The sequence below is a fragment of the Myxine glutinosa genome, chromosome 8, assembly GCF_964187855.1.
Source record: "Myxine glutinosa chromosome 8, kmMyxGlut1.1, whole genome shotgun sequence".
Lineage (NCBI taxonomy): Eukaryota > Metazoa > Chordata > Myxini > Myxiniformes > Myxinidae > Myxine > Myxine glutinosa.
Window position 1 is genome coordinate 113732511 of NC_136268.1, and position 14376 is coordinate 113746886.

The 14376-nt window shown below is 46.9% G+C and overlaps 1 protein-coding gene across 3 annotated transcripts in view; it reads right to left on the minus strand.

The window, feature by feature from the left end:
* Positions 1-14376, minus strand: part of SETDB2 (SET domain bifurcated histone lysine methyltransferase 2) — a 130907-nt gene that overhangs the window by 114869 nt on the left and 1662 nt on the right. For 2 of the 3 annotated variants that reach the window (XM_078783696.1, XM_078783695.1), the window contains exon 2: positions 13408-13609. The gene's annotated coding sequence lies outside the window, so the exon portion shown is untranslated. The remainder of the gene's footprint in view (positions 1-13407; positions 13610-14376) is intronic. The other variant, XM_078783697.1, reaches the window with a different exon arrangement.

Below are 14376 nucleotides of genomic sequence, written 5' to 3' on the forward strand. Positions count from 1 at the left end.
TTTAAAGTGAACATTGCTGGCCATTTTTCTCGAATATGTCATGCTTCTTGCAAATTTCGTGCAATTCGAACAACAACTGCTTGGTTGCGTTTCTTCGACCATTTTAACACACTCTTTCTCTGGTTCAAATCTAACAATTCATTCACAAGATTACCAATGAAAAAATTCCATGTCACAATAACTTTTGCTTCTGAGTATATATACACAAAGAATTAAGTTAAGCACCCCCCCCCCCCGTTTTTTTACAACCTCGCACATTACAAGTTTGTCGTCGTCAAAACAGTGTAATATACCCATGATATTGCTATATTTTCTGGAGAAGTGATATTATGGTCACATAAAAACATAACAATCATGCCGTTTTCAATATTTTATTCTGAATAATTTAAGGTGAAAATTTTTGGGAATTTTAGGCATATTTTCACCTCGATTTAAGTATGGAGCTATAGGTCCATCACGGACAGTGTGGATGACGTTTATGTTTTCTAACGTACAGTCATTGTTCTGAGAAGACCTCTAGCGATCTTTGCGTCAATCACGACCACGTGGATGATAACACGTGCTGCACGAGCGATGGGCGTCACAGATGAGTGCACTCATCTGCATTTCATCAATGGATAATTGCTAATGTCATACCAATCATTATTTGATCTCACATACCTTAGAATATATGCCAATGTATACATATACACAAAGAATATATATTAGGGGGTGCTTAACTTAATTCTTTGTGTAGGGGGTGCTTAACTTAATTCTTTGTGTATATATATATACATATATACACATATATATATATATATCTATATATATCTATATATATATATCTATATATATATATATATATTATTTTTTATTTATTTATTTATTTATATATAAACATATATACATATATATATATATATATATATATATATATATATATATATATATATATATATATATATATATATATATATATATATATATATATATATTGTAACGGTTTTGAGAAGTGTAACGAATCTGAGAAGTGTAACGGTTTTTGAGAAGTGTAACAATTTTGGAGGAAGTGTAACGAATGTGAAAAGTATGGTTTTGTGGTGTGTAACAGCCTCGTAATGTAAATAATGGTCGCAGCCGTCCTCCTAGTTAATTCCATGAAACTTGCACACAGGCCACGATATATCTTTTTAAATAGTGTATTTCCTTATTCCATGTAGGCTAAATATGTGTTTCCCACTAGATTGACTCTGCATTGTATCAAACGAAATAAGCGTAGGCCCTTTCAATTTCCCTAATCATCTCCGCTCTCCAAAGTTCCTTTCAAAAGCGGTGCGAGTGGTGTTCAATCCCGCAAGCCGCCATTGCCCATGTGCTCATCTCGAAGAAGAGGGGGGGTAGGAGCCGCCAACTCACAGGCGTGGCACGTCGTCATTATCGAAGGAGGAATCGGACAGCCCTAACAGCCAACCAGCACCGCGGTTAGCGACCCGGTAGGCGTGCCCTCGCAGCCGGCGGCTTGATTCCGCCCCGAGTGATAAAAGCGACTGGAAGGGACTGCTTCAGCAGATGAGCGAAGAGGTGACATACGAGAGGAGCTGTGAGCTGAGCTGTGAGCGGTGAGATACGAGACGCTCCAAGCCAAAGATGAGAGGTACTCGGAGAGGAAACCAGCTTTGGGAGGAGGATGCGCTGAGGAGGGAGACGGCTCCACCAGAAGGAGAGGAGCAGGTGTGACCGAGCCAGCGCGTGACGTCTACAGCATCGGCAGCGGATACGCGACGGAGGGTTTTCCCGCCAAAAACGCGAGGAATTGAGAGCTGCTGCCTCCGACCCTGCCTCCCTCTCCAGGAATCAACCTCAAGCCATACCTGCCTGCAATAGCCCCCGTGTAAGTGTGAATGTCGTCTGTCCTAATCGTTGTCCTGGGGTTAAGTAAATTGAATAGTATAAGCTAACGATGCACTGTGTGACTGCTTCTTCCATCCATTGCTGTAAATAATTTTGGTCGCTCTTTCTTTTTGCTTGTGTGTGCATAATAAATCTGTTCTTCCTCCGTACTCTGTCTTCTTCTCTTTTCCTTCTCTTTCGGTCGCTTTAGAGGTTTCCCGATTGAATATCTGTGGGGCGATCTGGTCAACGTCGGGTGGAATCGGGCCAATTGGGGATCCTGTAACGGTCGCGGTTGGACCATCCGCTCGGCCCATCATAACATCTAAACCGCGACCATTTTAAACACACTCTTTCTCTGGTTCAAATCTAACAATTCATTCACAAGATTACCAATGAAAAAATTCCATGTCACAATAACTTTTGCTTCTGAGTATATATATATATATTGTTGCGGATATGAGATTGGCCTCCATCCATATCCGCTTGTAAATATTCCCCTATTTCCCCAATACTTCCCAACTATCCCCAATCCCCCATTCCCTCGTCCCATTTTCTGTAAACAACACTCTGTAGACCCGACCTCCCCCTATTTCCCCCATTAAATGTCGCATCCAGGTCCACCGCATCTCACGTAGACAACTATAGGACATCTTGCTAGTTATTCTTAGTTTATGTCAGTTAAGGACTCGTTTCCATTAATTCTGACTCTTCGTTGCACCAGAATGTGATTGTATGGCACCGTTAGGAAGTTTAGGACCTCCCAATACCTCCCCGCAGCTCTTCCTCACGGTTCAGCAACAACAACGAACAGCAACAACAACAACGGCGGCGGCGCGGGGAGTGCGCGTCCTCACTCGGCTTGGTTAGCCGCCATCGAACATGTGCTCCGACGGGGTTACCACGTAGGGGCTCGCTGTCAGCTCCTCGTCAAGGGCGGAGCCCGGTAAGCCCCCGCACCCAATAGAAGCGGCGGACCGATTCCATCTGGGGCGGAGCCAACGAGCCGAGGGCGTGTCACTCCCCGCTGAGCATGCGCAGGAAGAGGGAGGTGACGTCAGATGAGCGCTGGACTTGAAGGAAGAGAGACGCCACCAACCGAGCACTGTGACACCTCCCTGCATCTACTGGACCGTGCTGTATCCTGTCCCTGAGCCAAGGTGCACCTTGTGCTATCGACTGCCTGTCCTTCCCTGCCATCAATCCCTGTGCAAGTCAGTCTTGTTCCGTTTGTCTGTGGTCTGTCTGGGATAGATAAGATTGTGTCTAAGTGCCCATCTTTTCTGTGCTTTACCTCATACCTTGTAATCTACCCCTTTTCTCCCCCACCAATTATATCCTCCTCCGGAGGTCTTGAGAACTGTACCCCTTGTGTCGTTTCATTTATCCCAGCCGTTGTGTCCTTTCCATCATTGATTTAGCGTAGCGCGATTCGGCCAACGTTCGAGTGGAATCGGGTGAGTTGGGGGTAATCGGGTAAACTGTGCGAACACGGCGGCCATTCCGCTCGGTCAAGCAACATCTTAAGTCGTGTCCGTAACAATATATACATATATACACATATATATATATATATATATATATATCTATATATATCTATATATATATATATATATTATTTTTTATTTATATATATATACATATATATATATTTTTTTTTTTTTTATATATATATATACACACACACACACACACACACACACACACACACACACACACACACACACACACACACACACACACACACACACACACACACACACACACACACACACACACACACACACACACACACACACACACACACACACACACACACACACACACACACACACACACACACACACACACACACACACACACACACACACACACACACACACACACACACACACACGGCATTTAATATGGAATTTTTTTTTTTTTGTGGGGGTGAACTTACTTTTCAAGATGACTTGGAACCAAAAGTTCATTGGAATTATGTTGAAATTATTCGAGATTTTGTTAATGTGACCTTTAAAAGAAACAAAAACCACATTTGACATTTCGAAGCAAATAAATTGATCCTTGAAAGTGATGTAAACTGATATCAAACTCAATTCACGGACAGTACTGTGTTAAACTTCTGTACGTTTTCCAGAAGTAACTCTATTTTGCACATTAGCCAAAAAAAATTTCAACAAAAACAAAAGCTAAATTATGACTGGGATTACGGAGAGCAAAATTACAGTTCAGTACTTCGTGTAACCCCCACGAGCATTCAGGAGATCACGTACACGTCGAGGCATGCTGTTCACGAGATTTGCCAAGGTTTGGACAGCAATCGCTTGCCATGCAGTGACAATAGTCTGCTGCTGGTCCAAGTTGTCGATTTGACGCGTCAATTCTCCCCACAAGTTCTCTATCGGATTCATATCCGGGGACATGGCAGGCCACTCCATATGCTCTCCACCACGGTCAGCAAGAAAGTGTTGGATCATTGCACCATCTCTATGGCTCCGACCTCACCCTCTCTGACCACTTAGCCATCACTCTGACCATCAACATCCCCGCCCCAACACCAAGGCATTATCGCACAATCAACTTCCGTAAGCTAAACGCTCTTTCACCTACCTCATTCTCATCCACCCTCTCTGAAAAAATGTCCACTTCTCCCTTCATTGACCTCCACACCCTTCCGACCTCACTGACTACTACAACCACACTCTCTCCTCCTGCCTTGACCAGCTTGCGCCTGTAAAAACCAAAACAGTTTCTTTCACCCATTCTGCTCCCTGGTTTACCCCTGAACTCCACCTGATGAAAACTCGTGCTCGCCAACTTGAAAGACTCCGCAATAAAACGGGTCTCACAGTTCACTCCCAAGCCTACAAGGACCACATACAACACTACAAAGATGCCCTCTCCCGCGCCCGCTCTGCCTACTACTCTCAAATTATCCACTCTGGCTCCGGAAACCCAAAAGCACTCTTCTCGACAATAACAAACTCCTCCGCCCCCTGAACACCACCACCCAGTCATTCACAGTAGACAACTGCATCTCCTTCCTCTCTTTCTTCCAACGCAAAATTGACAACATCTACAACAGCTTGACCACCGCCGCACCCGCTCCCCCTCCAACCACCTGCCCCCCCTTGTCCTGCCATCCCCTGTCTCGGTTCTCCCCAATCTCTCCTACTGACCTCTCTGAACTCCTCATAGGAATGAAAACTGCCACCTGCACTCTTGACCCCATCCCCTCCAGCTTTGTCAAAGCCTCCCTCCCTGCTCTCTCTCCACTTATCATTGCAACAATAAACTCCTCCCTGTCTACAGGCATCGTCCCACCTTCCCTCAAAATTGCTGCTGTTACCCCCATTCTAAAAAAAACCTGGTCTAAACCCTGACACCCTAAACAACTTCAGACCCATCTCCAACCTACCCTTTCTGTCAAAAGTTTTGGAACGCGCTGTAGCCACTCAACTCAAACATCATCTCTCTGCCAATAACTTGTATGAAACATTCCAATCCGGATTCGCTCCAACCACAGTACTGAAACTGCTCTCCTCAAAATCACCAACGACCTTCTCCTCTCCTCTGACGCTGGCAACCTCAACATTTCTCGTCCTCCTCGACCTCAGCGCTGCCTTTGACACCATCGATCACACTATCCTCCTCACCCGACTTGAATCCACCTTTAACGTCACCGCACTGCCCTCTCTTGGATTAAATCATACCTCTCTGACAGATGCCAGTTCATCTCCATCAATAACTGCAAATCCCCCACTGCTCCCCTCCCCCAAGGTGTCCCCCAAGGTTCAGTTCTTGGCCCCCTCCTCTTCATCCTTTACCTGTCCCCGCTCGGTCACTTAATCCGCCGTCATGGTCTCCAATTCCACTGCTTCGCTGATGACATCCAGCTTTTCATCTCCACCAAGTCCGTCTCCACCGACACCCACTCTATCCTGACAAACTGCATCACTGAAATAAAATCCTGGCTTCAAATCAACTTCCTCAAGCTTAACTGTGATAAATCTGAAATAATCATCATTGGCCCAAAAACGCTCACAAAATCCAACCCATAACTTTGCCCTCAACATCGACGGTATCCCAGTATCCACCTCCCCTCACATCCGGAATCTTGGCGTCATCTTTGACCAAACCCTTTCCTTCGACAAATACACTAAACAGATCACAAAGTCAGCCTTCTTTCACCTGAAAAACATTGCCCGTCTCCGCTCATCCCTCTCCTCCACGGCTGCAGAAACCCTCATCCACGCCTTCATCACCTCCCGTCTGGACTACTGCAATAGCCTCCTCTATGGTTCACCCTCAAAAATCACCAATAAACTCCAATACATTCAGAACTCCGCTGCCCGTCTACTCACTCATTCCCGGACCCGTGACCACATCACCCCCGTCCTTTACAAGCTTCACTGGCTCCCCATCCCCCAGAGAATCCAGTACAAAATCCTCCTCTTGACATACAAAGCCCTCCATAACCTGGCCCCATCCTACCTGGCTGACCTCCTCTCCAGACACACTCCCACCCGCAACCTCCGCTCTGCTGGTACCAACCTCCTGACCCCCTCCATCCGGACCAAATTCAGATCCTGGGGGGACAGGGCCTTCTCCATCGCTGCTCCCACCCTCTGGAACTCACTACCTCACACCATCAGAGACTCCTCCTCACTCACCACATTCAAAACATCACTAAAGACCCACCTGTTCAACGCTGCATTCAACATTCAACCCACAGCATTTAACCCCTGACTATCTCTTCTCCTTCTCCCTCCTTTTGCTTTAAATATTTCCCTATTGATTCTTGTCTTGTCTTTTTGATTCTTGTCTTATATATATGCCGTATATCGCTGCTGTTTGTTTTCTTGATTCTTGTCTTTTTGCAATTGTTGTTTTCATGTATTGTTATGCATTATGTTTTCCACTCTGTCAAAGCGCCTTTGGGCTTCTGGAAAAGCGCTATACAAAATAAATGAATTATTATTATTATTATTATCATGCGACCACGATGAGGCCGTGCATTGTCATCTTGGAAGACAAAGTTTCCTCAAAAGGCTGCACGAGCAAATGGAAGCAATGTTTCTTCCAGAATGACCCTGTACTTGAACTGGTTCAGGTTTCCATTCAGAACTAGGTCAGTTTTGCCCCCTGCATGAAAAGCAGCCCAAACGGTCACCCCACCACCTCCAGCTTGGACTCTTGGCACTATACAATCTTTGTTGTGGGCTTCATGCACATGGCTGCGCACTCGGGCGCGGCCATCTTGACGATAGACCAGAAATCTAGACTCGTCACTGAAGGTCTCGTGATTCCAGTGTCCTGGCTGCCATTGACGGTGCTCTGGCCCACTGCAATCGGCGCTGGCTGTGTTGTCTGGTCAGGCATGGCATTCTCAGGGGACGCCTGGCACGATAGCCTGCTTGAACCAGTCGTTGGTTGACTAGCCTTCTGGATACAGGCACATTTGTCAGTTGCTGCCACTCAGCCCTAAGCCGATTCGCTGACATGGTATGGCCATTGCAGACTAACCGGTGCAGCTGGCGATCATCTCTCCTTGTGGTTCTGCGTGGACGCCCTGGCCTCGGTATTGGAGTAGGGACACCCCTCTGAGCATTTCGTTTCAGGATCTTTGACACCTGACCTTGAGTGATGCCATACTGCCGAGCAATAGCACGCTGTTTCATGCCAGAATTTCGTAAAGCCACCACTCTATGACAAACAGCATTGTCAAGTTGACGGACCATCTCCAGAGGAAGCGGTAATAACGTTTGTAGACGTGCAGCAGTTGTTTTTCACTAATACAGAACGCAACAACCCTTTTATATCGGATTGTGAAGCCAATCGTCAAACGTACCTGTCCTTACATTTTGTCACGCCACCTGTGATATTATCCTGTTATTGACTTCTTGCTGCGAAAGACAATCAGTGACATAGTTCTTTTGACAAAGATTCAACAAAGCGTAAAAGAAACTCACCAGATTGATATACTGAGTTCAGAAAGTAAACCGAAGTCAAGAAAAAATATATATATTCCATATTAAATGCCAAGTCTGTCCATATATATATATATATATATATATATATATATATATATATATATATATATATATATATATATATATATATATATATATATACTGTCATCCCTCGCTATATCGCGCTTCACTTTTCGCGGCTTCGGTGCATCGCGGGTTTTTCTCGCTAGTCTATGTAAAATTATATATCGGATTTTTCATTACATCGCGGGATTCTGCGGCCTATAGGTATTTTAATTTTTTTAGATTTTAATTATTATTGCGGTAAAATAAGCATTTTCTAGCCTAAAAAATTAATAATAATATAAATAAAAATACAACACATTAATTAAAACCTATATTAAAAGAATATTACAGTAAATCGAAATAAAATACGCATTATAAATGAGTAGACAAAGAATCGCGCGTATGGAAAACCAAGCTTGGGTTGCTTGCGCTAGTTTGCCCAGATGATTTCATACGCGGCACACTATTGGCAGATGGATGAGACGCGACCAATCAGAGCACGCTGTTCAGTATCCTGGGCGCTGATTGGCTCAGCGACCACAGCGTCTATGTGCCGCATACGCAGCATTCAGCATCTCGCCTTGCTCAGTTCTCATACACGTGTTTAAGCAGAGGTTCAGTCGTAGCAAAGTGCAAGTACTGCAAGCACCCAACACTAGTAGTGAAGTACAAGTCATTTCTTTTTCTCACGCAATACATAAGCAAGATTGGCTGATAAAGATGGGCGGCAGGATGGCCGAGAGGTACGCACACTCGCTTCTAAATAGTTTAACTGGAGTTTGAATCTCGGCCCAGCTATAAACTGTCATCTAAGGGGCTTTCACAGGCAGGGTGCATCATTAAACGGTTGTCTCATCTGCCGATATTAGTTGGTGGACATTAAATATCCCACGGTGTTAAAGAAGAGCTGTGATGCTCTTCTTTGCTGTGCAGTACAGTAAAACCTATTATTGATATACTTACGCAGTATCTATTACAGTATTTTCAAATATACTGTACAGCTATATATACACGTACAAATATTTTTCTAATACGTAAGGATGGGTCTCAAAAGTGTGTTTAAGAGTGTAGAAAGGGTTTATAAGAGCGTGGGAAAGGTTTATAAGAGTATGGGGAGGGTTTTTAAAGGCTTAAAATATATAAAAATAATAAAATTAATCTATGGTTTCTACTTCGCGGATTTTCACATATCGCGGGGGGTTCTGGAACGTAACCCCCGCGATAAACGAGGGATGACTGTGTGTGTGTATATATATATATATATATATATATATATATATATATATATATATATATATATATATATATATATATATATATATATATATATATATATATATATATATATTGTTGCCGATATGAGGACTGTATTTTTTTATTGTGTGCTTTATTATTATTATTGTTTCTTCTGCGCCTCCTGCCTCCGGAGTTGTGTAAAGATAAAAAGGGCGTCTCGGTAGTTATTCCATAAACACCACATTGCAGGACCCGATAAAACCCTTGTTCAGTAGCTTATATCTTATTATGTGTCTTAGGGTAAGGCTGTGTCTCCCATTAATTGAAATACTCCATTGCACCGAGTGAAATAAGAATAGGTCCCCTTTCATTTCATTTCGATGGCCAACTGCATTTTGGGCGGTTTTCTTCAACCACCATTGGCCACGAGGCAGGGTTGGGGAAGAAAGGCGTGTCTCCACCTTGTCATAGAGGGGAGGAGTGAGCCAGCCCCGAACAACCAACTGAGCACGAGGGGTTTGGCTTGAGAGGGCGGAGAGAGAACGTTTGGGGAAGGTTCGAAAAGGGTGAAGGGCGGGGCCTATATAACCCGCTGCGGGATGCTCCCAAAAGGAGATGAGGAGAGGAGGGATGAGTTCTGGGTCCAGGAGATGCGCTGGAGACGAGCAGGTGTGACCGAGCCGCCGTGAGACGTGCCGCGCTGCAGGAGAAACGGACCGGGGCAACGCAAGGAGCGCACGAGGCAGTACGGAGAAAGGAGCTTCGCCCGCGCAGTTTGGGACCAAAGCTCGGCTTCTTGATGGCGGTGCCTTCTGGCCCGACTGTGCCCAGCACCCGCTGAACCTTCCTTGCCTCTACAAGCCACCCATCTCCAAGCCATTCCTTCCTGCCTGCATTTCCCCGTGCAAGTGTGATCGTCCGTCTGTCTCTAATGTTGTCCTGGGGTTTATTAATTAAGCTTGAATAGGTAAGCTAATGATTTCACTGTGTCTGCTCCTTCCATTTTCTGTATATAACCGACTGCTCTCGTTGCTTTGGCTTGTGAAAATACTTAATGAATCCTGTTATTCCTCCGTACTTCTCCTTCTTCTTCATTCTCGTTCGGTCGCTTTAGAGGTTTCCATATTGATTAGCTGCGGCGCGATACGGCCAAAGTTTGGGGTGAATCGGGTTTTAGTCAGGGAAGCACTGTTCGGTCGCGGAGCCTCCGCTCTGCAAACACACCATCTTTAACCGCGTACCGTAACAATTGGTGTCGGGGAGTGAGATACGAGGCCCGAAGCGCGCTTAACGCGCTCAAAATTACAAGCAGCTGGAAATTGTTTTGTTTTTAAAGGAAAACCCGAATTTTGAAATCGCGCCATGGCTGGTCAAGGCGACGGGATGCCGGTGGGAGAGATAGAGATAGACGGAGTCGAATCGACCCAGGACCTCGGGGAAATGTATGTGGAGGAAAGGGAGGAGGAAAAAAATGGCAATGTGGTTGCGGAGGTTCCAGACGCACAAAATGGCGTCCTCGCGCACGTGGGTGTAGCGGCACCAAATTTAGCGGCGCCCGCGACCGTAGCAGCGCCGCTGGTGGATTTGAACCTTTTTATGATACAAATGAAGGCCCTTATGGACAAGAATAGTGAAGAAATGGAAAACAGAATGATGGGGGCCCTTATGGGACAAATGGGAGACCAAATTGGAGGTTTGAAAAACAGTATGGGGGCAATGAGGGACGAATTGGGGGGCAAAATGGGGGGCGAAATGGGGGGCAAAATGGGAGAAATGGGGGAACGGCTAGAAGCTAAATTTGAGGGGTTAGACAACGGGATAAAAGAGGTAAAGAATGGGTTAACGGGGGTGGAAAATAGAATGGCTGCCCAGGAGAATCAGTTAGAGGGGGTGAAAAATGGGTTAATGGCGTTAGAAAATAGGATGGAAGACAAATTGCAGGAAATAGGGGAGCAATCCGCCCGAGAAATTAAACAAATGGGAGAGCAGATAGAGGAGGTGAAAATCGGGGTAGAAGCCAAACTGGATGCTCAGAGGGATGAATTGCGACAGATGAGGGCGGCATCTACAAAAGAGAGGGAGGAGATGAAAGAGGAGGAGATACGACGAGGTGTAAGTGAGGAGGTCTCGGGGGTACGCGAGGAGGTAAAGCGAGGCGAAAAGAGTATTGAGAAAGAGGTGAGAAATGGAACGGCTAGGTTACAAGGGGGCATAGAGGACCTGACGGAGGAGGTGGAACAGCTGACGGAGGGACAGACGGAGTTAGTGGAGCGGGTTCAAAGGAACACTGCGGTACTAGGAGGGTTAAAGGCGACACAAAAAGAAATTAAAAATGACTTAATAGCGACACAGAGGCAATGTCAGATGGTACGTGTGGGACTGACAATGAGGTTGGACGAGGTGACAGATAATGGAGACGAAGGACCGGCAGGTAAAGACGCACATAGACGGTCACGGTAGCCTTAGAGGACGAAATTGAGGAGACGCACCGGGAAATAAAAGAGGTGAAGCAAAAATTAAAGGAGGTGTTAGAGGGGGTGAGTGAAATTAAGAAGAGACGGACAGAAACTAAAAGAGAAATCCAAGAGGAGGTGATGGAATTGGTACAAAGTCGGTGCTCAACTCATAATGATGAGCTCAATAACCAAATCAAGAGTTTGCAGGTGGCAGAGGAGGTGCGACGACGAGGTGCCAAGGTGAGTGGCGATATACGAGGAAATGTACATGATGTGAGGGGAGCTTCAGTCGGCTTGGGGGTTGTTGTGGACCCGGGTGTTCGTGAGAGGCCGTTGATGAAGTGTGCGACAGGTCTGGTGTGCGAAAGAGGAGGTGTGCGAGAATGTCCGACTCTGGGGTGCGTGAGGAAAAAGTGCGCACCGAGGAGCGAGTGTGCTGTCGAGAGTGAGTCGGTCGTAGCGCGTGTGCGAGGGAGCACATGGAAGCGTGTAGTGAGGAGTGTTACAGAGGATGTAACGGAAGCATGCACGCCTGTGGTGAGTGTTACAGAGGATGTAACGGGAGAGTGTGCGCAAGAGGAGGCGTGAGAAAGGTGTGTAACGGACGGGTGCATGAGGGAAGAGTGCGCTGTCAAAAGTAAGGGTGAGTGCGTTGTCAAGAGTGGTGGTGAAAGTAGTGAGAGTGACACAAAGCGTGAGTTGGGTGTGACAGGTGAGAGGATGTACACCTGGAATGGAAGGATGCACACCTGGAATGGTAGAGCGTGTGTGGGAATGCACACTGGAATTCGTCGTGAGGCACGTGGTTGGGTGTGCAAGTGAGAGCACACCTGTGATTGTCACAGAGGTGACCGAGGAGGGGGCGCGAAGAGGTGTGTTGGTGAGGTGTGCGAGTGACGAGTGTGTGCAAAGGTGTTCGGTGGTCAGGTGTGTGACCAAGTCTGTGAGCGGAATGAGTGTACCGAGGTGTGTAAGAGAAGGTACGACGAGGAGCATGGGAACAGCTGGATGTATGAGCAAGAAAGGGGTAGCGTATGCGTGTAAGCATGCAGGTGAGGCATCGACGGTAACCGGGTTAGCGGTTAGAACGACATTTAGCCGAATCGGGCCCTCGGTGCGCGTCGGGCAGCTTCGCGTGCCGCGAGGACCAGCGGGGATCCGAACCACGGCGGGTTCGAAAGGACCGCCGTACGTGATCCACGCTGGGCCGCGTTTCGAACGGCCGCGTCCGTGCTCCACTAAGCGGAGCGGCATCCCGATTGGCGGCTCGCGCTTACCGTTCGCTTCTCCTCCACCTTCCTTCAGTCTTGCCTCGACTTGTCAGGCCTGCCTCGTGTTAATTTGCGCCAAAAACCACTATCGAGGCGGCATAAGCAATGGAAGGACCTAACTCATTATTCTACTCAACGCAAAACTAACAGGAAAAGGACTATGCTTACATTTACTAAGACATAACTGAACTATCGCGAGGCTACGTGTTGTAGGTTGACTAAACTATGAGGGGGAAATTAACCTTTATTGTACAAACTCAAAACCGCAGGAGCAACCACACGCCACACACCACACACAACGATGTGCTCGAAATAGATGAGAGGGATGCACGAGTCGAGAGATACGTTAGAGGAAGTTAAAATTAAAGAAAAACTCTAAACAAGAAAGAACAATCAGATTGCACCCCTTAATCATGACTTGTGTGGTGTTTGTGTTTTACATTAGTAATAACCACTCAAATTAATGAGTAGGCCTAATAAGTTCCTTCTGAATAAATTCCAATACATATATGTAATTAATAGCCATACTCGCACCCTGAAAGGACGGAAACATCCAAATGCAAAACCCTCTTCTGGCGAGTGTAACAAGTGTAGACCCCTCAACTCGATTTGGAGATGTTTTTGTCACAGAAGATGACGTACCGATAAAACAGTGGAGCTGTTGGAGGGCTCAAGTGCAGTTGCAGGACTGGCCGTTTTCCCCCTCAACGGACCACGTTTGTCACACATTGTTGCACTGCAAGCCGAACATGGAAGAACAAAGATGCAGTTCACAAGAAAACCATCAGATTAACTCTCCATAAAATATTTAAGATTTACATACATTCCAATAAAAACGGAGGGAGGGAGGGGTGAGTGTGTGGAGGTAGGGAGGGAAGAGATTGGATGGGAGTGTGGATTGAGGAAGGACGCAGGGGGTATGGGAGTCTGGAGGTAAGGAGGGAGGGGAAGGGTAGCGTGGAAGTCCGGAGGGAGAAGGGGTGCGGGTGGTATGGGAGTTCGGAGGGAGAAGGGGTGCGGGTGGTATGGGAGTTCGGAGGGAGAAGGGGTGCGGGTGGTATGGGGGTTCGGAGGGAGAAGGGGTGCGGGTGGTATGGGGGTTCGGAGGGAGAAGGGGTGCGGGTGGTATGGGAGTTCGGAGGGAGAAGGGGTGCGGAGTGGTATGGCTGTTCGGAGGGAGGAGGCGTACGTGAGTCTGGAGGGAAGAAGGCCCGGGAGCGGGGGGTAATGGGAGTCCAGAGGGAGGAGGAGCACAGGGTGGGATGGGAGTCTGGAGGGAAGCAGGTAATGGGAATCCAGAGGGAGGGAGGGCGGGGTGGTATGGGGGTCCGGAGGGAGGGAGAGCGCAGGGTGGTATAGCAGTCCGGAGGGAGGGAGAGCGCGGGGTGGTATAGCAGTCCGGAGGGAGGGGGGGTCACGGGGTGGGATGGGAGTCCGGAGGGAAGCAGGTAATGGGAATCCAGAGGGAGGGAGGGGCGGGGCGGTATAGTGTGGGGTGGTACG